The sequence below is a fragment of the Triturus cristatus genome, chromosome 1_2, assembly GCF_964204655.1.
Source record: "Triturus cristatus chromosome 1_2, aTriCri1.1, whole genome shotgun sequence".
Taxonomy (NCBI): Eukaryota; Metazoa; Chordata; class Amphibia; order Caudata; family Salamandridae; genus Triturus; species Triturus cristatus.
In genome coordinates this window covers 904,805,564-904,832,802 of record NC_140580.1, presented here as the reverse complement: position 1 = coordinate 904,832,802, position 27,239 = coordinate 904,805,564, and the positions used below count along the sequence as shown (strand labels likewise).

Here is a 27,239-nt window from a genome sequence, read left to right as displayed (position 1 = left end):
CAAAGCGACTGTAGTCCCATGGGTACTAATAGTTTGTAGAGTATGCCTCGTACAAGACAAACTGAAAACGCCCATAGGTGAAAAAGATTTCATGGGAGTTTAATGGTAGAAATTGCGGTGTCAGGCCCCCAAGAAATAATGCAGTTCATGTTCAATGTTAAGCCCGTGTTTCATGGTATGAAGGCGCATTATCCAGGTTGCCTCCTGCCGTCTGAGTCCCAGTTCAAGATTACCTCCTCTGGTGCTAGGCTGAGTCACATCAATACCCAAAAAAGTGAATCTTTTATGCGGGCCTTGCGAAGGACAAGGTGCGGCGTGCCCAGCCATAGGATATCTAGCATCCTGCTGGTGGATCGCTCTAATGTGCTCATTGATTTGTTCCTTTAGTGGTTTGATGGCGCTCCAGACATATCTGCTCTTGCAAGTACATTCAAGAATGTATACAACAAATTTGGTGTTACAGGAAATGTTGCAATTGATTTGGTAGTTCATTTGGTCCCTGCCAGTAAAGTTCTTAACCCCGGTCAGAGCCCAACGGCACACACCACAGCAGCCGCATTTGAAAAAACCTTTAGTGTGTGGTGTGAGCCAAGTATTGTTAATGATTGAGAGTGGCACAGTGGGGCTAAGTCTGTTTCTTAGTGTTCTTCCTTGTCTGAAAGTGATCTGGGGCTTGGTGGTGATGACCTCCCTTAGAGTTTCGTCCGCAAGTAGAATCTCCCAATGTTTGTTGAGACTTTTCCTAATCATGTTTGTGTCATTGTAGTCTGTGATTAATCGGACGGGTTGTGTTTGTGGTTGGGTCAGGTTTCTAGCACGAAGTGTGGTGTCTTGCTTGGTCTTGCCAATTCTAAGCGCGGCGCTTTGCAAGGTGTGTGGTTTATTGCCTCGTTTCATGAATCTATTCTTCATATCTGTAATACAGTTTTGGAATTCTGAATCCTCAATGCAATTTCTTCTTGCTCTGACAAATTCGACGTATGGAATGGCTTGTATTTGATGGGCAAGGTGTGCACTGTCTGTATGTAGAATGGCATTACATGAGGTTTCTTTGCAGTATAGTCGACTGTACAGCATGTTGTCCCTTACATACAATTCTACGTCTAAAAATGTAACGTTTGTCCTACTGGAATTGCAAGTGAACCTCATATCCATATCGTTGGAATTGAGGTGTTCACAGAAAGCCTCGAGTTTTTCTTGAGTGCCAGACCACAATAAAAGACAATTATCAATGCAACGACCCCAGTATATGATGCAGTCAATCCAGGGGGCACCTTTTCTGCCCCAAATTCATTCAGATTCCAAAGCGCCCATATACAGATTAGCAAAAGAGGGCGAAAATTTAGAGCCCATGGCTACACCCTTCGTCTGTTTGTACCATTGCTTGTCGTATATGAAAAAATTGTTGTTGAGTATAATGTCCATCATGGAGACCAACATATTAGTATGTTGCCATAAGGTTGCAGGCCTGTTGTGTAGGAAATGAGAGACTGCCTTAAGACCTAAATCAGGTTTAATGGAGGTGTAAAGGGATACCACATCCAGGGTCGTCATGATCATGCCAGGTTGGCATTGGACATCCGCAAGAATGCTCAGAATGTGTTTCAGGTCCTGGGTAAATAAAGGGAGATTCTTGACCATAGGGTTGATAAAAAAGTCAACTTATTGTGCAAGTTTTACTGTCGGGCTACCTATGCCAGACACAATGGGTCTGTCAGGTGGGAATGGAGCCCGTTTATGTATTTTGGGGAGAGTATATAACACCGGAAAGGTGGGTCTCACTACTTTCATGTAGAGTACCTCCTCTTCGTCTATGAGACCTAGAATACGCCAGTCCGATAAGTGTCTGTTGATCAACAGTGTAAGAGGGCCTGTGGGGTTACTCTCGAGTAAGTTATAACATGAGTTGTCCGGCAGTTGTGTCATAATCTCATTATGGTAGTCAGTTCGGTCCATGACCACCACATTTCCCCCTTTGTCCGCCTCTCTAATGATAATGTCTTGGTCACTAAGGGTTTTGAGGGCTAGACGCTAATTTCTAGACAGATTGTCTTTATTCTTACGCTTGGGTCTAACAGTCTTGTTATCATATTTGTCTATGTCCTCTAATACTAAATTGTAGAAGATGTCTACAGGATTGCCACCTGGTAGTGTGGGAGTCCATTTGGATTTTATTTTGAGGCCACTGGCAATGGTCTGGTCAGTCTCTATGTCAAGCTCATGCATGAGATGTTCCAAGGAAATGGGTGGTTCGTCCATGTCCGTGATAGAGAGGAGTAGGTGTGTGTTCTTGATGATATTAATACTCTGGAGATTACAGGGATTATCCATGTGAAGGTTTCTGAGGCTGTTGTTAGGAGTGGGCAAACCAAGGAAGTGTTTTTTTTAATTTGAGACCCCTAATGAATTTGAATAAATCAATTTTCAATCTACAGAGATCCCCGGAGCCGTGGAGATTAAGGTTAAGGCCCCTTCCTAGTAAGGAAATCATGTCACTTGTGAGTGGTTTAGAAGACAGATCAACTACCTGGACCTCCTCCTCCCTGTTAGCTACTGTTTCTTCTCGTTCCCGGACCTCAATTTCTTTTTGTAATCTCCTTTGTCCAGCTCTTCTCCCTCTACGGGTTTCTTACCATTTTAGGACCACCTGCAGTTCGTTACAGTGCTACTTTTCATCTATTGTCCCCACTCAATCTATTTTTCCGGTTTTGCAGTGATGTCACTGTTAGACCTGGCATCATTGGCATGAGTCTCGCCTTCATTTTTTTCCGTTTGCCTCCTCTGTTTATGATGTTTTTGCTGGAATATTGCTTTGGGCACTGTGCCACTGCTGATCAGTGCCACAGTGCAAGTGCTCCCTGTGTTAAAATTGTTACATTGATTGGTGTTACCATGATTGGCTTGGTTGACTTACTGTTCAGACCCTAGTCTAGTGCACTGCGTGTGCCAAGGGCATGTAAGTTAACTGCTGCTGGTGGGCTTGCAGCACTGGTTGTGCCACCCACAGAAGCAGCGTGTAAAATGTGTCTCAGACCTGCCATCGCAGAGCCTGCGTGCAGTCCCTGACTGCCATGTCGACTTGGCAAGGAAACCTACTTGCCAGTCTCTAAAACCTTCACTTTGCCACATTTCTGACACCTCTATGGTAGGCCCTAGGGCTGGGTGCATTGTGGGTAAAAGGTAGGTCATGCCCTGATGTGTGTGGCATGACCTAATAGTGAATTACAGCCATTTTTGTTTTTCACTATTGAAGGGCTACCTGTCTCCAATAGGCCAGACTGGGCAGACTGATTATTAACTCCATTATAATCTAACTGACTCAGGGAGCATGGTAGCAGGTCGAGTTTAGTATCCCTGAACTCAGAATTTAATAACACACCCTTTAGGTTGGATGGTTTTTAAATTCTGTGTTTGAAAATAGCCCTTTTAGAAAGTGGCTATTTTCTTGTCCAACTATCCACCGGTCTCTGCTGGTTTGGTGCGTGTGTCAGGGGCTGGGTGGCTCCAGAGGTCCGAATGAGTCAGTGTGGGGTGAATGAGGCATCTACACTTAAAGTGGGGGAAGAGTAGTCCCCGATAGCCTGCCCTGCCTGACACAATGCTGGCTCCACCTCCTGCTGGGCGACTGATAGCCCTGCTCCTGCCAGTGACAATACTGACTCCGCCTCCTGCTGGGCGGCTGAGGACCCTGCCCTGCTCAGTGAATAGGGCAGGTGCCTCTGCCTGGCAACACCCACAACACACCCAGGATGGGGGGAATTTCCCTGCTTGGACAAAGGGAACAAAGCAGAAAAGGGGTATAAAAGAAGGACCCCTGAACCAAAGAACTCAGATCACTTCTGACAAGGAAACCTCTACCAAGGACAAGAAACCTGCTGATCTAAGGACTTGCCTCCCCCTTCTGCCAGTGTGCTGTTTGCTGGGGGGAACCTGAAGCTGCTTCTTTATTTTTGCCAAGGAACAAGGAGAGAGGAACTTGGTGTGTACTCAAAAGCTTGCTAGAAAATCTCCAAGGGCTGGAAGAGTGCCAGCCTCCTGTTGAAGTCACAGGGCCAAAGGACTTCACCTTCTGCTAAATTGCTGGTTGCTGTAAAGTGTTATTTCCAGTGCACAGGGAAATCTGCAGTCTCGACGTCGCCGACGCCGCCGAATCCAGCTCGCCATCGTGAGTAACGGCTCCAGTGTTCCGAGCCTTCGACGCCGGCCGCCGAGCCCGATCGACGCCAGGAGGAGTGAGTATCGGCTCCAGCTTCAAGTGACCCCGTCTTGACGCCAGTATCGACGCCGCTGAGTAGTGAGTATCGGCTCCAGCTCTAAGCAACCCAGTCTCGACGCCGCTGCTGATCGCATCGACTCGACGCCCTTCTCGACGCCGTGAGCGCTGCTCCGGCCCGACACCCCTCGACGCCACTGCGGATTGACCCGAATCCGAGGCACGATCGACGCCGACCTCGACGTCGACATCTCGATGCCGTGGATCATCGTTTTCTTCATTTCCAAAGGTACTGTGTTTGTGGGTTCTGTTGCCACTCCAGGATCGACGTAGCGCTCCTCGCGGTCGATGCCGAACCTTGGGAATATCGTAAACTCGACGTCGTGTGACTCCTGTGGGGGTCACATTGTTGCCAAGAACTGTGTTTTAAAAAGAATACTTACTTTTGTTGCTAAAGAACTATTTCCTAAGAAGAAACTTTACCTGAACTATTATTTTTCCTTCCAAAGAGTATTTATTAAGATTGTGGTATATTTTTGTCGTTATTTGGTCTTGTGCTAAGCCTTATATAAAAATACTATTTTTATAATAACTCCTGTGTTGTGTCCATTTGTAGTGTAATCACTTTATTACTGTATGTGGTCATAAATGCTTAACACACTACACTACCTCCGCGATAAGCCTGTCTGCTCTGCCAAGCTACCAAGGGGGTAGCAGGGGTTATCGGAGTGTGTAATCCCCTGGCCCTGACTTGAGTTGGTGGGTCCCTATTTGTCAGAAGTGTATACCTCTGCCAACTAGAGACCGCCGGTTCTAACAGTCACGTATTAATTTAGTTTTTCTACATTTCCTATAGGGTTTGCACGGTACATTGTGTTTCCAAAGTTTTTTCACACACGTCAGTTTCTTAATGCCCGTATGACTATGTGTATTTTCCATATACTATACCACACCTCTTATATTTTCCCAGCCCTGAAGAGTCATGGGATAACGGTCCCAAGTGACAACACACGTGTCGGCTGGTTGTTTTCTTTTCTGCTGATCATAAATAATTAAATATCCAACCTAAAGAATCTACTGATGTCGACCACTATTCACTTTAAAGGACTTAAAAAGAGAACTTAATTGTGTGTTCCTATCCTAACGTGTGCCCGGGACTCTGTCTCAAACCAACGTTTTGTATCTGCCAAAGATAAACAGCATATGAAAAAGCATTACCAACGCCAATAGGTCAGCATGTGAATGGACCTCCCGATTCGTCAGCCCATATAAAGTCTCAGTACACACAAAATCTTGACATCTTTCCTTTGATTGACAGATGGCCGCCACAGCACTAACAGAATACACAAACCGGGGCAAAAACTAAATGAAGACAGAATTGTTGCACCAATACCACGCTGGTAGGCAACTAAAACGGTTCCAAAGGCAATGTAGCTGATAATGTGACATAATCGAACAATAAAAAACAGAAGCTTATAACTGATAATATACCATTTTAAACAAAGCAGACAAACCCAAATTCAATCATTTTCTATGATTTTGGTCATCTCTCAAGATACTGCACTGTACAGGACACACACATTCTAGATATCGTAAAGTCTAGCGGTCAGGCACCAGGCCAGCGCTTTACTTCATGTAACAGGAATCCACTTCGACCCTTTGTTTTGCTCCTACTACAAAAAGTTGCAAACAATTTTTCAGATGCAAGCCACTCACAGGCAGCCAACAAAGGGTATTACCCAAACGACTACTAGTATAACACACAACAGAATACAAAATATGCACAAATTGACTCAATTGCAACAAAATTACTATAGAGACCTCATCAAGCAGACTGTTGGACAATAACTCAGCCGTCAAAGGACTCGTAGTACCCAAGTCAAAAACCTTTGCAATACATGTTTTAAACTTTAAAAAAAAAAAAAAAAAACAGGAGCGCAGAACTGTGCAATTAACATTACAAACATCCACTACTGCTACAGTACCAAACCAATGGCAGGCCAGTGATACAAAAATACCTGTTACAATGATGAAATTAGCGCAAAAAGAACCTTTAGAATATTTTGTGAAATCAGTCGAAATACATTTTACCTAGAGTCTTTTCCTCTTTAGAAGTGAATATCCTTATCTCTTCAGGCATTTATTAATGTGCAATCATGCCCCTTTGTAACCACTTAGCAAGACACAGTTCATTAGAACTATAAAGTAAGTTTGCATACTGCCCAAAATTAAATGATCAGTCAAAGTCTTTCAGGTAGAAAGATTGCTGCAAGATGCCGACTGACTTTTTGTGGTAGATGTAATCACTTCCAAGTCATACACGGAAGTTGAGGTAGGAGGAGGCAAGTACATCCTTTATGTGATGGAAGGTAACAGTACTAACTGAAGCTTCAGGAAATGCTTTCTTGTACAAAGGTGCCTTAAGAGTCGAGACGAACAAAGAGGCTGAACATGTTCCTATAACAAGTATCCAGGTCAGTGTTAAGAAGTATACCCTTTTGTTCTGATAGCTTAATTCCTGTCCTCCAATCTCCTCCAACTAGTTTCTTGCTTTTTGAAGATTGGTGGGCTTGACTAGCCTGAACCGTTTGATCTTAGGTTTTGCCTTGGAGTGTAGAGTGTGACCAGATGCAGGAGGTATTTCCGTTCGAATCCCCCAAACGGCTTGGTATGCTTAAGTGGGAGCAAATAGCCTCTATTCCCAGTTGCCTAAAAAGACTGCTCTGGCCCTTACATGTCACCCATTCTGTGTTATATAATATGGTGACAACTGCCACTACAGTTGGCAGTGGTGGTCATGAGGGGAGGGTTGGGGGGGGGGGGGTGGAGTGGAGTGGAGTGGTTGGAGGGAAGTGTCAAGACTGGTCTAGAGGTCATAAAATAAATCCCATTACTACTATGCAATTCAAAAATCAACATATCCCCTGCCCACTTACTGGTTTCTAATGAATAGTGTGGAAACCAGGGCCAAAACTACACTAAATCTTTACTTCCTGCTTGGACGCCATGGAAGCCCATAATCTCACTGACCCTTGGGGAAGAAATAACACTTACCACCAGTCGCTATTCTCAAAACCAAAAGAAATATGCAGGGTGGAGGTCTCCTTTTTGTAAGGGGGGGCTTTTTCTGTTTTCCACCAATACCTAGCGGTGGGTCTAGACTGGCAAGCTGCCAGTCATGATCTCTGCAGATAGAGGTGGGCTAGAGGAGCCCTTTCTCATACCCTATATAAGCTAGAGAGCTGGACTCCATGTCAGACTGGCTGGAGACCTGTGTTTCCTCCCAATGACTTGCAATTATTGCTTCGCAAGCATGTCAGGGGCTAGGGACAGGAACTAGGAGGGAGTCTCTGTAGGAGGAAACGGGCAGATGGGCTGGAGATATGGATTTCCTTCTGATGACTCCTCATCATCATTCAATTACAGATATCAGAGGCAGGCTCAATGGCACTGGATCTGCAAACATTCTCAGGAAAGCAACTACCTTTCCCCTGGACTGGTATGGCACAGTAGGTAGGGAAAATACGGAGCTCCACATACACAGCTGTTGGGATGGAAAACTCCTCTGCATGGTAAAGACGTGCACCCCTACCCAGAGTGCCAAAATGTACTGCTTTCAAGATCGTTAAAGCAGATTTTTTTGTCATAGGTTAATACAGACCGTGTGTGTGCACCATGACAGTCTCGCAATCTTGTTGAACCGGGAGGGGCATCCAATGTGCTACCCTCATAGTGGTGGATGGCTACGATTTTCACCAGGAGTTAAGCAGCATATGCACGGTGGTGGCAGCATACCGTATAGTGATCAGTAGTAGTGACCAGGACCTTTATACCGCTGGACTGAGACCTACCGGTTAGCTCACATTTCCAAACTTTACGCTGCTCTGTGCTTAACTCGCCCTGGGCCTACATCAGGTACGTTGTGGAGTGCTGTGCAAATCTGGATTAGTGACTCTTGGTTGTTGGTATGTGTGCCTTGGAGGGGTATTGTAAAAGGATGGAGCAGTGCTGTGCAGTGCATGTGTAGTTAGTAAATGAACTGGGTGAATGTATGTAGAGAGGAATACATTAAATGAAAGATGTAGCGCTGTGCAGTGCTTCTGTAGATAATGCACATGCTGAGTGTGTATGTGTTTGGGAGGAGTACAATATGAAGGGTGAAGTATTGTGCAGCGCACATACTGAGTGTATGTGTGCTGGCAGAGTGCTTTTGTAAAGAGTACACCCTGGTTAAATATAGAAAAGCTTCAGCGCTGAACGGTGCGCACATACAGTGTGTATTGGTTGATGTAAAGGTACAATGCATGAAGGAACAGTGCTGGACTGAGAGTGTGAGGTGAAAGTACACTGAGCTCGTCTGTCTGCAATGGTACATTGTATGGAGGACCCTGGGTTCCATTTTGCTAAGCACAGGCTTGCCTGTTCAAGACTTAAAGAGGAGAGAAATAACCCCAGATGAATTTGTGTCTTGCTGGACTCCTGTGAGCTGGGTGGGAACCCACTGGAGGGAACAGGAAGAGTTTCCCTTTACATTTCAAAAGACTGGTCTTTGAGTCAGTGATAGGTCACAAAGAAGTGAAGGGGCATGGACACATCTCGGGTAGAGAGATGGGGCTGATAAGAGAATAATAAAGAGATGAGCTGGAGCTCTGGGATTAACTTTTTGATGCACAAATAAATCACTGTGGCGGACAACCAGGAGTGACCTCTGGACACTGCCATGAATTGTGTTGTGGTCAATCAGCTTCAGAGTTTGGCCTGCGTTGGCAGACCTCTTTGATGAAGGAAAATGAAATGGAGAAGTGCACATTTTAAAAGAAGCAGAATGCCAAAATAAAACTTTAAAGACCCAGACCTTAAATCACATGTGGTGTCTGTAAAAGGACTATAAGAAGGGAAGATTGAGTCCCCAAATCTATTCATCATCTGCCAAACAGCCAGATTGACTGCGTGAGATGGGGGAGGGGGAAGCTCTGTAAGACATCTGTCTGTAACCAGGACTGAGGGCCAAGGACTGCTAGTGTCCCTGCTGGGTGAGGGGACATCACCCAGGTAAACCAAGGCAACCTGCCCTGGAGCCCCAGCGCCAGCCTGCTTGCCAAGATCAGTGTGCCCTGTGAGGAAGAAGTGAGTGTTGAAGGGACCAAGGTCCAGTAGGAAACACTACCATGTGTGAGGTATGGGGAAATCGGCCGGGCACCAAACAGCCCGTTGCCCATGTGCAAGATTGTTTTCGGTGACCCTCATATGCCAAGAGAGGTCCATCATAGATTGACCCGGGTGTTAGGCAATATGCTGGTCTTGCTATGCCTTTACTGTCATGCTGCGGTGACCCCGTATGCCAGAGGGGCCACCAATAAAGCTACCACTTCAAGAAGGGCCAAGACTTGGGACTGTCTGGGTGAGGGGCGCACGTGCTGGGAGAGCCTGCACCTGTAACGCAGCAACCCCGTATGCCAGCGGGGACTGCCCTTACCAATGTTGCCAAAGGATTCAGGCCACTGCCTGAAGGACAGACTGAGGCTACGATCCGCGGGTTGTACCCACACTGCAAGGGAACTGCCCCCAACTCACCATTGAGGACTGTGGACTGTGTCGCACCCGCACTGGCTCCAGTGGGAAGCTAAAGAAAGGATTTGTTTCCCCCACATTGAGCAAAGTCAACTTACTGAGTCTTCACGAGCAGGAAGCTGTTCGGACACCTGGAAGACCTCAGGCAGCAATGCTCAGGAGAGACAGCCTGTGCAGACGAGAGCTGCAGGGTAGGCCACAAGCAACCCAACAACTCGGAACTAAGCAGGAATCATGGGTGTGCTAAGTTCCTAAAGGGTCAAAAGGTAGAACTCTTGAGTACGCCCTAATAGTGTGCATTCCCTGATGAGGCCACCAGTGAATGGGAAATAATCTCGAACATATTGCACAAAGGCGGGCGGGATAGGGATTCACCTGACAACTACCAGGGGGATTGTATTATTGCATTTTAATGTCGTATTTGGTTGCCTGTGTAGAGTTAAATATAAAGTACTACTTTTTCTTATAAAAGCAAGTATTTGGCTGGGCCTTGATTTCTTGTTCATACTTGTTGCACTTGGAGTTATGAGTCGTGTTCACTGACCTGCATCTACATCCACTCACAGAGGAAGCATTGACTGCTCGACCACAGCTACCACTGACAGTCAAGTGCAGAAGGGGTACTTGGCCCAGTTGAGAGGAATCGATAGTAGCTCGGGTCCTAAGACATAAAGGAGCAAAAGGTCTCAACCATGATGGTTGGCCCAGTAGCCCCTGCATGCCCCATGGCTCTCTGAAAGGGGTTCTGACGTCCGCCCTATTGAGGCTTGGATCCCTGTGAAAGTAACAGGTGTTCTAAATAATTCCATCAGCTATTAGGAAGATGTATTAGTAAAGATATAGCAACAAGCATTTACAATGCAATGGTCTCGGCATTGTTAAAGTTAGAGCTATTGGCACTGCTCATGACATTATTTTTGTTTATGGTTTTATTTTTAAAACATTTAAAGAAACACCACTGTTATTTACAATGTCAATAGCTTAATCTCTCTCAAATGCGAGACCTATTGCATTTGCACCTACACACAGAGCCACACACACAAAGCCACCCACACACAAAGCCACCCACACACACAGAGCCACCTACACAGAGCTATTCACATAGAGCAACCCACACAAAAATAGAGCCACCCACACACAGAGCCACCCACGCATAGAGCCACCTACAAAAAAAGCGACCCACACAGAGCAACACAGACAGAGGCACACACAGAGCCTCCCACACACACACACAGCCCCCCACACTTACACAGAGCCCCACACACAAAGTCACACACACACAGAGCCACACATACATACACAGAGCCACATACACACACAGCCACACGCACACACATACAGAACAACACACACACACACACACACACACACACACACACACATAGATCTAGACACATACACATTGATCTTGGAAGCCAAAGCAGAAGTGGCACCGTTGTTTCTAGATCTTTGCATTTATCACTAAAAATTAAGCATTTAAAAAATAAAGGACTAATAACAATTGACAGATTATCTGAAAGGTTTCTGAGGCAGGATAAGGGTTCCTGTGGGGCGGGGGGAGGGGAAGATAATATGAGCGAGACAAACTTTTGTTATTTAAAATATCAAGTACTTAAGGAGCAAATTTCTTCCACAGTACTGAATTTTAACTGATAGATTTTACTCAACTGTAAAGCTGCTAGGAACGTGGTCACGAGAAAGGAGCAGCGCAGCACCAGGATTCTGCAAAAGGTAGAGTCTTCAAAGACTTCGCAAAGGCAGAAGCCGCACAGAAGGCAAAGCAGGATTACTCTGGATACCTCAGCAGGTGAGCAGTGCGCGGACAGACAGTTAAACTGTCACAACGAACTTCACCTTAGCAAACGCGCGTTGCCTACTGGCATACATGAAACACTTCACTGACCCGGCCTTCCAATGGGAAACAGAGCTCCCAAAGTGAACACACGTGGCTTATAGCATGTGACGAGATTGACTTCGACCATTGCAATGTAACGTAAAAAAAGGTTCGTAGCGACGTGTTGGAAAACGTCTCCTATTTTATAAAGGCTCATCAGCTGTCCATTCTGGAATGTTGAGACGACAGCTGATGACTGAACCGTGCGGACTGTGCATGCCTCCCTGCGATCTGGCATTCCTTTTCTGCGGGAAATTTAATAAAGACCTGTTCCACCTTTCTACCTCGTGGAGAGTCTTTATAAAATTTCCAATACCGAATAGGAAGGCCAGCGGCCAGGTCGCAGGGAGGCATACTTAATATTCCAGAATGGACAGCCAATGCCCCTAGACAGTACAAAAGCTACGGTGTCCCTAAGCGGACACGCAGCAACACAAGCTCAACAGCAGGGCACATCAGTACATGTAAACAATTTCAGGCAGCCACATGTTGCTAAGGACGCCATTCATACCGTTGTAATGAGAAATAAGCTTCAATGGAGGCTCTCTGGCAAATCAACGCTTCGGAAGTCTGTGCGACTCACTACGATTGGCCGAGGTGCTGCTAATAAGCCAATCCTAGGTCACTTAACATGTTAACAGTCCTTCCCATTGAATTGGTTATTCTGAGACCCGGAAGTGCTGTGAATACGGCCAAAGAGCCGTTAAAGGAACAACAACGGGTACTCGGATGAATGTATGGACTGCCTGTGTAAGTAGAGCAATATGCATATGAGTAGGACGTACGTTTTGGGGAGTACTCGCGGATTTGAGTCTTTAAATACTTACATGTATTTTGTTTGGTGCACACTTTTAGTTGGAGCAGTGCGAAACATTTTAGCGGTGGAGTTAGGTCAGGGGAGGCAGAATTGAACGTGACCGCTGCGAGGAAGGGTGATTTTTGCCCCACTGCTTGTGTCTTCTTGTCCCAGGTGGCAGCCGGCCAGCGCTGTGGCAATCGAAATACTTACATGTATTTTGTTTGGTGCACACTTTTAGTTGGAGCAGTGCGAAACATTTTAGCGGTGGAGTTAGGTCAGGGGAGGCAGAATTGAACGTGACCGCTGCGAGGAAGGGTGATTTTTGCCCCACTGCTTGTGTCTTCTTGTCCCAGGTGGCAGCCGGCCAGCGCTGTGGCAATCGAAATACTTACATGTATTTTGTTTGGTGCACACTTTTAGTTGGAGCAGTGCGAAACATTTTAGCGGTGGAGTTAGGTCAGGGGAGGCAGAATTGAACGTGACCGCTGCGAGGAAGGGTGATTTTTGCCCCTCTGCTTGTGTCTTCTTGTCCCAGGTGGCAGCCGGCCAGCGCTGTGGCAATCGCAGCTTTGCAATGCGGAGGAGGCTCCCGGCTGGATTCACAAACCTGTTATGGAGCTAAGAGGACAAATGCCTCGGAGAAAGGCAGCGTCCTTTTCGGATCGGGGGGCGTGTTTTGCTGTTGTCTCCTCCTTGAGACTTCTCGCAAAAAACACGCCCCCCGATCCAAAAAGGACGGGGCCTAATCGGAGTGACTGACCTCTTCTCCAGTGGCTGGCCAGCATTTACGAGGCCAGCCAATGGAGAACAGGGGAGAAGAGGGGCGGGTTCAAGCCCCTCTTCTCCAAGTCATTAAATCTCCGACTTCCGGTTCTGCCTTTCGGCAGACCGGTAGTCCTCGACCTAAAAATAAACTTTTATGTTGAAATAAAGGACAGACAGAGAAGGTGAAGAAATCGATATGGGTCAGGAGACACCGGAATAATATACTTTTGGGAAAACAACAACCCTATCGGAACCCCAGAAGACTTGATAAACCTCCTTATGAAAATCATTTTGACTGTTGAACAAAATGTTCTAATTGGAAAAATGCCACTTGTGCCTGTAGCAATCGTTCTTCAGACACTGCATTATTAACAAAGTGCAGCACGCCAAAAAGGAACAGGCAGGAAGGAAACAACAACTCCAACCAACTTGATATCGTCATAGCATGCCCAGTCCCTTCACATTCTGGATGGCCCAATAATATTGTACCACAAAGATAGAAGCATCATCCATTAACATTTGTCTCCCTCTTACAATTGACAAAACAAAGCAATAATAAAAACACACAACTGAATAACACTGAAGTAATGGAAAATCACAACACTCACATTAAAAGGACAATATTGACCTACAAACTACAGTAAAATAGAAGCTAAAAAACAATGTATTGAGCAACACTAAAACTTACACTACAAAATAATTAATTGAAAGAAAATTTGAACAAACCAATATTTTTTTTTGCATCATGAGCATATATGATATTTCATCCAGACTGGAGTTTCCTTACACTGTGCAGAGAGAACCCTGGTAAACCTTAAATTCAATCAAAGGACTCTGCAGCCGTCCAGGATTCACTCTCTGATGTGTTTTTACCTTCGCAAAGCAGCGCAGAGAGCGAAGGCATTCTACCGATATTGCTTTATTTACATCAAGGTCAGACAGCAAAAGGGATTAGGCAAGAGGATACTGCAAACTCCAATTGACTTATGCTAGTTCTAGCATGCCTAGTACCATCGCGTTATAGGTCTTGCATCACAAAGTCACCTCTCAAACACCAGTAACTTTCATTTTAACATTTTGTTGTGCCTAGATACACGATTCGGTTTGTGCTTGACATTGTGAGCTACAGCATTTGTGCCTATAATATTGCCGTCTCCTCTTGCCATCCATGTCACTACAATTGTTGTGCAAGATCTTCTACCCTTCAGCAAAAAGAAAGGGATCTCCCCCGCAACAGAATGAGGTGTGGTCCTATAGTTCCAGAACATCTTCTCAACTTCTTGTTTCCAATCTAATCCACTCTGTACAGCCAGTTACAAGCTCTCACACAACACCCTATTAACCCTTTTCAACCAAACCATTGTCACGTGGATGATAGAAAGCAGTCTGGTGATGTTGAATTCCATTCAACCTCAGGAACAACTAGAATTCAGCGGACACAGACTGAGGACCATTAACCATCACAATTAAGTCTGGAATTCCTTCTCTTTCAAATATTTCTTCACAAAAACTTACTACTTTGGGTGATTCCACTTTTTTCAAACATTCCACATTTGGCCACTTGGAGAAATAATCAACTAATACCATAGCATATTTGCCTTCCAAACCACCCGAATAACAGAAAGGTCACATATGTCTATTTCCAGTTTAATCCATGCCCTTTTGGGAAATTCCAAAGACTCCATTGACGTTTCCCTTACTGCATGCAACATATTACACATACACACTTTACAAACATGCACATGTCTCTCAATTCCATGGCCCATACCTGGCTACCAAATTCTACCAGGGTCTTAATCTACATGACAGAAATTCTACCAAGACCCTCAAACAACAACCTTCCTCTTTAAACTTGCAAGAACGACTAACCTGTCACACCTTCATAACACTACAGCCACAAATTACAATTCAGACCAAAGAGATTTGAATATTCCCAAGTTCAACGCAGCATTCACCTTCCATCTCAAATGTTCAGAAGATGTTCGACAAGCAACTACATGGCCTTATCATTTTTAGGTCTCGCCTAGCGATGCAGGGCATGCGCTGCTCGCCTTGGCGAGATCTATTGTCGTCGATTTCTGTTCAGAAGGGGGACAGGAGATGTGCACGCTTATGGACTGGTGATGTGCATGTGGTGTTTCAAAACAGCTCGCGTCTGGCACGCTTTCACTTTCCAGCGCGCGCATGGCGCACTTTCACTTTCCCTCCCTTCCTCCCCCCGTTGGCTCCAGATCATCTCTGAAGTTCCCGGGGACCCTGCAAGGCGTCAGCAGTCTCGAAGTCGGCTCACTTTGATTCTGGGCAAGTCACTGATCCCGGTCTCTTGTGTTTTTGTTGTGTATCGTAGCTTTAGTCCGAGTGGCATTAACGCGAGTATAATCTTACTTTGGTTGCTTGGTTTGTTTTTAAAACAAACGTATTATTTTTTCAAGCATCCTATGGGTGTTTGATTTTAACAGGTTCGGAGTTACTTGTGAGATATCTGCGTGCATGCGGTTGTAGTTTATGTTTAAGGCTGTGAGAACGGAGAATCGCCACCTTCCTTGTGGTCGAGTGTTCTGTGAGAAGGCTTCAGAATCAGAAGTCACGTAGTGCTACGTGCAGTTCCTCGACGAACTAAGTGACCCTTTTCAATGGTAGTGTTTGATTCCTTAAGGTAGTTAATGTGTTCTTATGCTCGTTTGATTTGTCTGATATTTGTTGCAGTTGACAGCTGAACGCAAGTAGGTGCGTTCTCAATGAATGGTGGTTAGTTTAGTATTTTGTGGGATCCGCAAAGCTAGAATTAGTCTGCCTGCTGTAGTTGTTGACTTTAGTTTTGGTGGTTATGTTTCTCTAATGTTTCAAGTCCTGTGGTTGTTTCCTGGTACGTGTTCGGGCCTATTTGTGTTTCTGGGTTGTGCGCGTGTGTAGTTACAGGTGCCTCTCTGCCAGGTTCTGTCTGCCTGTGTCTAACGATTCTGTTTGAACAAGGCCTTGAGCTGGCAGCCCTGTGATTTCTTAAGGCCTACGCCACCCCTCTTCAGGAATATAACCAAGTTGCGTCCACGGTCATTCAAGGGAGTCGTAGATTAGGTGTGGTATCCTGGAACATAGTACTTAATGTAGTAGAGGCTCCTATTTTGTTACATACTTTCTGCTTTGCCAAAACACTTCGAATTTGGTATAATCGATCTCGCTTATTTAAAACATAAAAAGCCGCACCTGATAGGGAGTTTTATTGAAATGTGTTAGCCATTTCAGTTTGTTTTACTATCTTTGCCTTACCTTAGCTTTTCCCACTTTGTTAAAAAACGTGGGCTTGAAGTTTAGGATGGAGATAAACCATGACGCAAAGAATCTCTGCAAGAGAGACTGTGAACCGGTTTACCGACACTACTTGCCTAGGCGTAAGAAGAGATTGTTCAAAATAGCCGTAAAACGAACTCAGCTTTAAAGACTCAACCTGCCAGCGGTCTGTTTATGAAACGTGGTGAGTGCCCTTTCTGTGTTTGATGTAGCCCTGAAGCACTGACTTTTAATGTGGTTCTGAAGTTAATATTACAAACCTGAGTACTATTCATTTTGTGGAGCAAGTATCTCAACTTCTCCCAGAACATTATACCTCTGCCCACCCATCCTTTTCCCCCCTCAATACCCAGGTAAACCCCCATGATGCATTTCAAACGCCCCTTTGTTATCAAATCCCACCCACACCTCTCTCTGGTATAAGCTATATGGTGGAATTCTGATTATTTTTTTTATCCACCCCCCAGATTTTGGCAGGAATTTACCACCTGGAATGAAGGATGGGTGATGTACTTTGTAAGTGCCAAGCTGAAAATATATTCAGCAGAAACTATTCATTGCAGTACGCAAACACTACACACTAAAGCTACTTACTGCTCTTGCCACCGTCACAACCTGCAACATAAGTTATACATCCATATACTTACTACACACATACCAGTACTTACATGTCAAATGCATACACTACACACAAAACACCATTAAGCAACATTACATTTCAACACCAATAACTCTAACTCTAACTAATGCGAGACCTGTTGCATTGCAAATGCTTGTTTACAGTTGATTTCCATTCATCTTCCGAAACTGCCCCACGACACGACTCTTCCTTCTCTGCTACTGTCTATTGATCGTCTTCAACAACATATGCCCTCAATGGCAACTGTGATAAGTAGTTAGCATTTACATTCTCCACAGCTGCACATACTTAATAGTAAAACGGTATTCATGCATTCTGTAGATCCACCTCACAATATGGGGTGTTGCTCTGTTTGCCCCTTTGTTAAAAACAACTCCGCTTGAAGCTTATGGTTGGTACACACATCAAAGTGAGTTCTCCACACATAAATTCTAATATGCTAATATGCTGCACACCCCACCAACATGCCAATGCTTCATTTTCAATGGAGGAGTATGTACTTTGAGCTACCAGTGCCGGATTAACCCCTGTGCAGGCCCCTAGGCAGTCAAATTTTCGCCCCCCTCGCCAATGCACTGGATATTTTTACAAAATGACAGCTGCCAAAAGATGAGCTTTTAAGAGACAAACTGTAATGTGAATTTGATATCTCTGGTTTATGTGCTTTAATTTGTTAATAGGTACCTTACATCAATGCAGTATTTTCTCTATAGAGTCTTTAATGTAATGATTTTGTTTCTTTTAGTTGATTAATTTTTTCTATCTTTTGTAAACAATATTTAAGAAAGCTTGTTTGTAATATTCTTTCAAGATCAAATCAATATTATTTCGATTAGTTGTTGCAGGCCCCTAAAAGGAGAGGGGCCCATAGGTTAAAGCCTACTTTGCCTATTTGGTCATGCGGAACTGTGAGGTACACTCAAAGTATGTGATGCAAAGACAACCACCCTTTCTCATCTGTCCCTGCCCTGCATCAAAACTGCTCCCAAACCATACATGCTGGCATCTGTGAACCCTATTGTCTTATCACATGGAGCTCTCAGTAAGACACTTTGACTAGCTTGTGGGGACCTGCAAGGGGATTGTTTTTAACTACTATTTTATTATTCTTGACGCCATATTTTTTTGTGTGTGTGCTTCACTTTGACTCGCATGCAATAGCGATCGAGTGTTTTTTTGACTGCCGGCTGCCTGGGGGACACTGCGTATGGAGCAACCAGGTGCTTTATAAATAATTGTATTATTATTGTGTGTCTTAAGAACAACAGTTCCTGCTGTACATTTATTTGCTCCGGCAACTCCTGGCATTCTTTGGACTATACAAATGCTTAATCTCTTTCCATCAATTTACTTAGCAGTTAAACTAGGACAGAAAACAAAATCCAAAAACTTGGCAGTGTACGCATTAAGCCTAGAAATAAACACAAACGTTCATTATCACATGAAGGGTCCCTTTTGACGGCTCACACAAGCTTAATCTTTGAACTTTGACCCTCCCTGGATTCCGTTTGTCTCATATACTCCACTTCATGCACTCCAAACCTGCATTTGTATATACCAACAGTTAATCTGACTTCTTCCGATTTAGAGAGAGCACAAGGCAAGACTTTGTCATGTTTTCCTTGGTTGACCCCACATGGTCTCAAAAAAATAAGAACATTGTGCAACTCACCCAGCAATCTTCGCATTAATTCTGTGAAAAACTGCAGGAGCAGAGGCCAGACCAAAGGGCATCCTCACAAATTGAAACGCATCCTCTGGCGTCACAGACAAAATCAAATGTTTAGATTCTGGGGACAACAACACTTGTTCATATACACTCGAAAAGTGGAAGAAGGAGAAACAAGATGCATCCTTCACATTCACCAAAATGTAAACAATACTCAGAAAAGGACTGAGATCAACCCAGATACTTCCATTCAGATCTCTTAGATACAAGTGCAAATCTTTTATAATTTGCCTTCCTTGCTAAAACAACTGGAATAAGCAAATCTCGACATTCTATAGGTTTTCTGACCTTACACTTACTGATCGAGTTCCTGGATAGCTAAAGGAATATTCCTCAATGTGTGTACCTTTGGTATAGCTCCCTCCTTGAGAATAATTCTTATGTTCGGATTTCGTTTCGAGACAACCTAGCTCCAAAGAATACACTTTTGGGAAATCATGTAATCATTGTTATGCATCTTCTGTAAGAAGTACCTGCTCAGGACAATTGGGAGCCCAGGACCATGCCCAATGTGTTCTCTCCAACGCAACTGTCTTTCCTTTTTCTACTATATACACATTGGTGTTTGCCTTCCTATTTTTATAGGAAAAATTCATCCTAAAAATATCCCTGTATCATAACTTGCCACCACAGTAGCCATTTGGTTCTAAGGTTGCCTTTAGTAACTTAAAACCTTTTAACTTTTTCCAAAACAATTTGTCAATCAGAGTGCATGATGAACACAAACCCGTCTACATTAGTTACCTCCTTGCCTCCAATCCCCACTAAAAACTTAGGAGGACGACGCGATTCATTCAATTTGCTCACAGTCAATTCAGACAGGTTGCCACCAGACACAATCAGAACTTCCATTTTGCTCTCATCATTCACTACTTTTCATCTAAGGTTCTCCTCTGTGTATCACATTAACAGTATTACCACCATCTACTTTCTCTCCCTTACACACCCGAGAAAAATAACAACACTTAACATTTATATCATCCTGCTTTGAACCTGGAAACATAAAAGGTCACCACAGTATGCTTTGAACTCCCATATTAATAACATTGATGCCTCTGGCCTACATTATGTACTTTGCTCCCTTCATGTTCTTTGGCTGCTTGTCAAATATTTACATTGCATTTACACTGCAAATTCAACACCATTATTCACCTCTCTTCTCCCTTTGAGCACCCTCCATTACGAGATATGTTCTTGATGCGTCTACCAATAGATATCGATTTTTCTAGTAAAGTGTACAAATTAACATCTTTTGCATTAACATATTTGCCTTGACTATTTTGCTGACTTTGGAACTATGTGCACTTTAACTATGCTTAACAGTGGTAAATTGCCTGTCTACCCCTCTAAACATGGTCAAATTGGCATAGTCCAAATTGGTATATTCAAATTACCCATTAGTCCCCAATATATGATAATAAATGTATCCAGGGACTATAAGATAAATGCCACAAACGGCCTGCAGCAGCTATTGTGCCATGCCCTACAGTGACAGTGCAAAACATGACTTCAGGCCTAACAATGTAGTTAGACTGCAGCAGCATAAAAACAAACACTGCAGTTCAATCTGTCAAAATAAACTCTTTTGAAAGGTCAAAACCTCCTGTTGAATAGTATTAAGTCACCACTAGTTAGGCCTTGTAGTGCACAAAGCAAGGTGCAGGTAATTTAAAAGTAGGGCATGAAGAAATGTAATGTGATCATGTATTTATAGCGACGAGCACACAAAAGCTATTTTTCACAATGGCAGGCTTAACTGTCCTATGTAGAAAACCAGAGTACGCATTCAAATCCCAAAACTGTATTTCGGGAATGGAACAAACTGAAAAAAATAAGTAAACAACTATTTTAATAGTTATTCAAAATCCAATTCAATGGTGAAGTCTGATTTTTTTAAAATATTAAGGGAGTAACTTTAAAAAGTTACCTTTTCACTAGCCGATGTTCCTGGTGGCTAAAATTGCATTTAATCTCATTCTTCTGCATGCCAGTAATTAACATTTGAATAGGTGTGAAATGCTTTCTAAGGGCAAACAAAAGGCTGTCCTGACTGAGCAGAGAATACTCCTCTGAACCTCATTGAATATGCAGGATGGGGGCTTTGAGCATCCTTTTTGACATTACAGTATCGAATCATGCTTGAGTGTCAAATAATGCTCTGCTGGGTTTAGTGCTTCGGAACACACTTGAAAGGTTGAGAAGAGCAGGTCAAGATAATTCTTGTGTGTACACTGTCTGGTTGCTGAACCACCTGCTATGCCCACCAGACTTCTGTCTCTGGGTTTTACATACAACACTGAGGAAAACTTGAAAGGAAGGGGAACAGGATGCCAAAACAATTCAAGTGTAGCCACTGTCTGGTTCCTGAAAAATCCTACTTTTGTTCTACCAGTCTTTTATCTGGGTTTATGTAGTTAGAGTGGCTGCCCCGAACTGGATTTTAGTGTTATATGTGGGAGGAGACTAGTATAACCATAGCACAGTCCCAAAACACACTGCCCCCTCTGCCAACCTTCAGACCCCAAGTTTAGTGGACAGTGACTTTCCCCATCTTGAAAGTGGGTACGGTTGGTAGTGGAAATATTTACCCCATTGATTAGGTTGTGCCCAGGAGTCATTCCCAATCACCGTCTCATGCCAGACAAACATGGCATCTCCACATCTCCAGGCACCCACTTCTGTGCACTCCTAGACAGGAGGAAGATCAGAAGAGGACTAAACCTGTTGTCTGCAACCTGAGAAGAGTCCTAAAGGACAAGACCTGCTCTCTCTTTCACCCAGGACAAAGGTGTGGAGTCTATGAGTCATAAGCCTGACTTCCTGTTCAAGTTACTGGGAAACAACAAGCTGCAACAGGGTTTTCCTGAAACTGAACAGCTGATCAGAGGCTGCTGAACCTAGACTGGACATTGCTCGCTGTCGGGCACCCTGCAAGTCTCTAAGTGCATCCCCTGAGGTCCTGGGCAGTTTAAGAGCGTACTCCTGTGGTAGACTGGGAAGTCAGAAGGTAAAATCTTTGACCAAGCTGAACCTTGTTGGTGTATCTGACCTGTGCTCCATCAATGTCAGCGTTAAATTGTGCCTAGGTTCTGGTCTATAGCAACCGGTAACTATCATTGACATTTTATGATTCCTGGCGCTATTCCTACTTAAAATTTTAAAAATTCATGTCTCCAGTTCCTCCTATTGGATTTTTGACATTTATTGTCATTGTTACTATTAAAATGTTGCTCTATTTTGCTGATTCGGTTGGGATTTTTATTGTTTTCAGTTTCAACTTTATTGGTACTGCATGAATATTTTACATATTGCCCCATGTTAAGCCTGTCTTCTCTGTGCTGTAGCAAAGGAGGGAGCTGAGCTCACGTTAATTTAGTGACTTTGAGGTTCCCCCTGGCAAAGGTTGCGATTATCCCTTGATGTTGGTAGTCACCCACCCCACCTCACCCGATATCATATACAAAGGATTTTTCGGTCCTAAGATTCTCCTGAATGTTTACATTACCCTTACTATTTATCAATTGATCTCTTATAATTTCTTCATGAATGTCTTTTAAATGTGCATGCTGTTTCTAGTGTGTGAAGCACAGCTATATATTGATCAGTTGACTCCTCTTGCATTTGTGCATGAGAAAAAAAAATACTACTTGCTTTTCTACTACTGTGCTTATCCTTGTTCCAAAATGTTCTTCAAAAGCTTTTAATGCACATTTATATTTATTACCTGGTCCTTCTTCGATGTCTAACATGTCTTCATTTTTTCTAACCAGTCTATTAGGCGTGGCTAATATTTTTTAAACTTTCATTCGCCTTAAACCCAAATTAGGTTTAACCATTGCTAATTTTCTTTTAGCTACATACAAATATCTCCCACATGCTTCCAAGTATGTATTGAATGCTCTGCGCCAGTCTTCCCACTTGAACGATGGTTCTCCTGGAATTTGCATAAACATTGTGGGAGCGGCTATTGTTTCCATTGCCATTAAAATTAAATCAGTTATGTTTTTTTCAGTCTTGAAATAGAGATGAATATGATTAAAGTAAAAGCGTAGCCACCTTTGTCTTTGCGAACCAATGTTGTGATTACCAACACCTGAAGTACTTGAAGTGTAACGTCTGACCCTGCGTATGCGCTGGTCTGGCGAGACTTATTGAGAGGGCTCCAAAAAGTGCTACCAGGACAGCCTAGAGCTACAGTGCATGTGCCCGGGCGCGCGCCGCGCTTTACCGCAATTACTTTCACTTTAACTGACGCTTTGATGTTTGATCATGATCGCGATCACTTTCTCTTTCGCGGCCGCAGGGCCGCTTGGCATAGCCAATAGGTCTCGCTTTTGGGACCTTTTAAGTATTTAGTTATGCAACTGTTTCATGGCTAAACACTTATAAGGTCCCAAAGGCGAGACCTATTGGCTATGCCAATGCTTGTTAGTATTATTGAAATGACATACAATAGTCCTATTTCACTGTCATTTACAGGTTGTAGTGATTCCGCCCAGGAACTGATGAGACACTTTTGTCTCTTCATTCAACAGTGTCATCCGATGAGGTGCACAATCCTTTCCTGGGAATGAGGGCGCCACTGCAATGTTTCTCACTTTATAGCAGCAGGGTTATTCATTTTCAGACACTAGAAACTTGTGCTGGTTAGGTTCACTTAAAACAGAGCACAGGCACTGTGAATGAGAGAATGTCTTGTGGATGGCTTGGGTGCACACTTTGGTTGTTGAGCATGTGCGGGTGGCTAAGTGCATGCTTTACTGATCATTTGGCGAGTGGAAAGCTTAATAGCACAATTAACAATACAACATTCAATAATTATTAAGAGAGGACAGAGTTCACTTCTTTTTGTACCAAAGTAACATACATAACATAGATAGCAAGGAAGATTAATTTATTGTTACATGCCCGCAGGGCTTTAAGTGGGATGAAAAAACTGGGGGGTGTTTAGCAAAGTGTGCCGCCCGATTTCCACTTTGCTGTTTGTCATTGCATCCAGATATAGGATACAACAAGTAACCTCATACCTACAAGTCACGACTATTGGCTTTGCCAATGGTTGTTAGTTGCATAAGATAAATAAGCAGCAACTAAGGCTTGTATATAATATTGAAAAATCTTCGACTTAAAGCACTGGTGACACCACGACAATGTTGCTGCTCCTGAGTTTCAAAAAGAGAAGGGAAATCCAGAGAGAAAATTACTCACTTTAAAGGATTTTGCTTCTCCTACAATGCTCACCTGGCATGACGTCATGCCGTAACTACTCCACTAGTGAGAAGTAAGTAGTGTGAGCACATGGACATCGATGTGCTGTCACTGCAGTCTAGAAAAAAACGGACCGCCTGTGCCAGGGCACAAAACAGAGCCTGACAGAGACCAGTTTCGAGACCCCCTTTAAAAAACTGCCGGTGATCAGCACTAGTGAGACCACTTAAAGCCCTACATGCCCGTTACCACTGCGGATCAACGAATGTTACCCTTGTAACCTAGGTAGCAGAAGAGAGGATGATTCTTGAAAGCCATCCTTAACCAACCCCCACCACCTTCCCTGCCTTCGAAGCTTCCCCCTCCCTTGACTGTACTTTCTGCCCCTTGGTTCGGCCCCCCACTCCCCAAGGGGAGGGGGTAGTGGCTGGACCGGGGGCCTTAGTTGAGGCCACCCCCTAGGAGCAGAACCCGTAAGTACTGGGTGGGGACAAGAAATGGAGGCAAGGAAGGAGCTGGACCAGCAGATCACAGAGCTGGGTCAGCTCAGTCATAAATTTAATCTTAGGAATTCAGCAGAGAGGTAGGGGGTATTTAAGGGCAGGCGCCTGGCACAGGGCACTTTTTCTCTGGGGAATTTGTTGTATATATGTGCTTGCTTTGTTATGGCTATTCTACAAGAGAAGACCTACCCACTTAGGAACAAGAAGTGGGGGAGTGGGGGGAGACAACAGGGAACATTTGGCACAGAGGCATAGGTGACTTGCAGGAGGTCCTTTTATTGTAAAGTTGGGGACAGGTTGCGAAATGGGAACAGGCCACAAACGGGACAGTCAGGACTCAGGGGGTACTGGCAAGCTCCCCCAATGGCCTAGTTCAGGAGAACCGGAAGCAAACAATTAAGTAGACAATTAAGGGCAGAGCCTGTGGCAGGGAAAAAGTTGGGTACCGGGTCACCTTCGCAGAGATGGGTGGGGGAACGTTCACCCAGGGTCTGGTGGGCTGGAAGCACATATGCTTGCCCACGTAACAAAAGTTTGATAACACCGGAAGTAAAAATCACCCGGTCGGGTTGGAAGCAAACGCTTACCCGGAAGGAGATGTGTGGACACCGAAGTGAAAGATCACCCGGCTGGGTCGGAAGCAGACGCTTACCCGGGAAGTGTGTGGACACCGGAAGTGAAAGGTCACCCGGTTGGGTTGGAAGCAGACACTTACCCAAGGGGAGTGTGTGGTTACCAGAAGTATAAAGGGTACCCGGTCAGGCTGGAAGCAGACGCTTGCCCGGAATGAAAGTGAAAGATTGCGTCCCGAGGTGATAAGTCGAATGGACCGACACCGAACGTAGGGAACAGTGCTGAGCTCATGGGTCAAGGACACAGGCTCGCCTAATAAGTTAAATGGTGTTTAAAGGATCGCTTGTAAGTTGGAAAATGCCTAATAAACTGCGGCCTCAATTCTTCCATAAACATGAAATTGGTGTGGTCTGAATTTATTGGGATCCGGGTGGGGTGACTAAGTGGGGGGTGCCTCTGCTATGATTTCAGTCAATTCAGACGAGCAGCCTGTGCTGCCAAGCCCTTCGAGAGCACCATCAGTCTGGCCTGGAATGCCTTTATGACAAAACAACAGTGGGTAACGACTTTTGTTATTAACTGGTGCTACGCGGCATGACAGGGGGTTACCAGATTTAGAATCTGTTGTTAACAATATCCATGACAGTATAGTCTACCACAATGACAGCAGCACCATCCAGAACACCGTCCTGCTCCGAATACGAATATTGGAGGGGCCACTGCCCTCCAGCACTCAACCACACAGTTCAAGCTCTTGACCTTTTTTATTTATAAAGGTCTGACTGTCACATCTTGGCCCACCACTAAATCGATTTCAGCGTTTTCTCCATCTGATAATCCGACTTAAGCACCCTTTCTTTACAGATAAAATATTTCCAAAGTAGTTCCCCTTCTTTTACTGCGCACAGGGCTCCAGTAGCCACTATATTCAGTCTACATGGTCCTGCCCCATGCCTTCCCCTTTGAATGTTTGGCTCACCGCCTTCTTCATCTTGCCTGCCTAACTGTACCGGCATCCTGCCTTGGACACCGGTCTATATCAGCTTGTGTCTAAATCTTCTCGGTTTCTCGCTTACATTTCGATCGTCTAGTATGCCTGAATGTGTGCACTATCCCCAGATAACCCCGTACCGCGCTATCCCATTGCTGACATCTGCCTCCCCATCTCACCTTCTTACCACAGAATGCACTACGAGCTGTCGGGGCCCACTAGAGAGTGCTCCGAGGTTAGTCTCAGTCTTGCTTCTCTTAGGTGGAGCACGGTGTACAGTGACGCGTCACCTTCTTCCTGTCATGGAGATAAACAGAAGACAGTGGCCGGTGCACAATAATTGGTACTCATTGAAATCTGCGTAACCCCTGCTCCACGACTACCTTCAAGACTCCTCCCTCCTCTTGCACTATTGGCTCTTCGCTCATAGTCCCGCCTCCTCGTGGAGAACAGGCTCTCAACTCTCCCCTGCTTCTCGGCACGAATAGACCCAAGAAGCTGCACGCCGATCTGATTTGTCGGCAGCAAATCTTCATGCAGGGTCAGTCACCTTTCTACAGGTATCCTGTGAAAGCTCCAATGAAGTCGCTAAGCTACAAAAATCAGCATAGCACCCTTTTTGAAGACTTGACTCCTTACGACAGCTGGACGTACTGTTTTTTAATAGTGGAGAGTTTGGGGAATAGTAAATGTATGGCATCCTTATAACCCATTCACTGAGATTTGCCAATGAGTACTTCTGTTTCCGTACGGTGAATGGAGCGGGGCAGTAATCGATATGTTGCAAAAAGGAAATACATGTTGTGGACTTTGACTGCAGCCGATTACCAATGAGAACTTTACAGGTAGGGACGTTTGAAGCGGTCCGCCCACACATAATAGAAGTGGCGGCCATATTGATATGGTGTGCTCTTATGTGCAAAATACTAAATGCCATATATCTGGCATGTTTTCAGAAATGGCCGGGCGGGGGGGGGGGGGGGGGAGACGAAGAAGGGTGCCCAGTTATTGTTTTCAAAGGTTATTTTTGGTACGAAATTAAAAATATTTCACGTTTTGGCATTT

At 44.5% G+C, this 27,239-nt stretch overlaps 1 protein-coding gene across 6 annotated transcripts in view; it reads right to left on the bottom strand.

Annotated features, from left to right (window-relative positions):
• SDF4 (stromal cell derived factor 4) overlaps window positions 1-26,588 on the bottom strand; it is a 168,110-nt gene extending 141,522 nt beyond the window's left edge. Inside the window, exon 1 of one of the 6 annotated variants that reach the window (XM_085609625.1) lies at window positions 26,354-26,588. The gene's annotated coding sequence lies outside the window, so the exon portion shown is untranslated. The remainder of the gene's footprint in view (window positions 1-26,353) is intronic. The other 5 variants (XM_085609629.1, XM_085609627.1, XM_085609622.1 and 2 more) reach the window with 5 other exon arrangements.
• Between the last annotated feature and the right edge of the window lie 651 nt (window positions 26,589-27,239).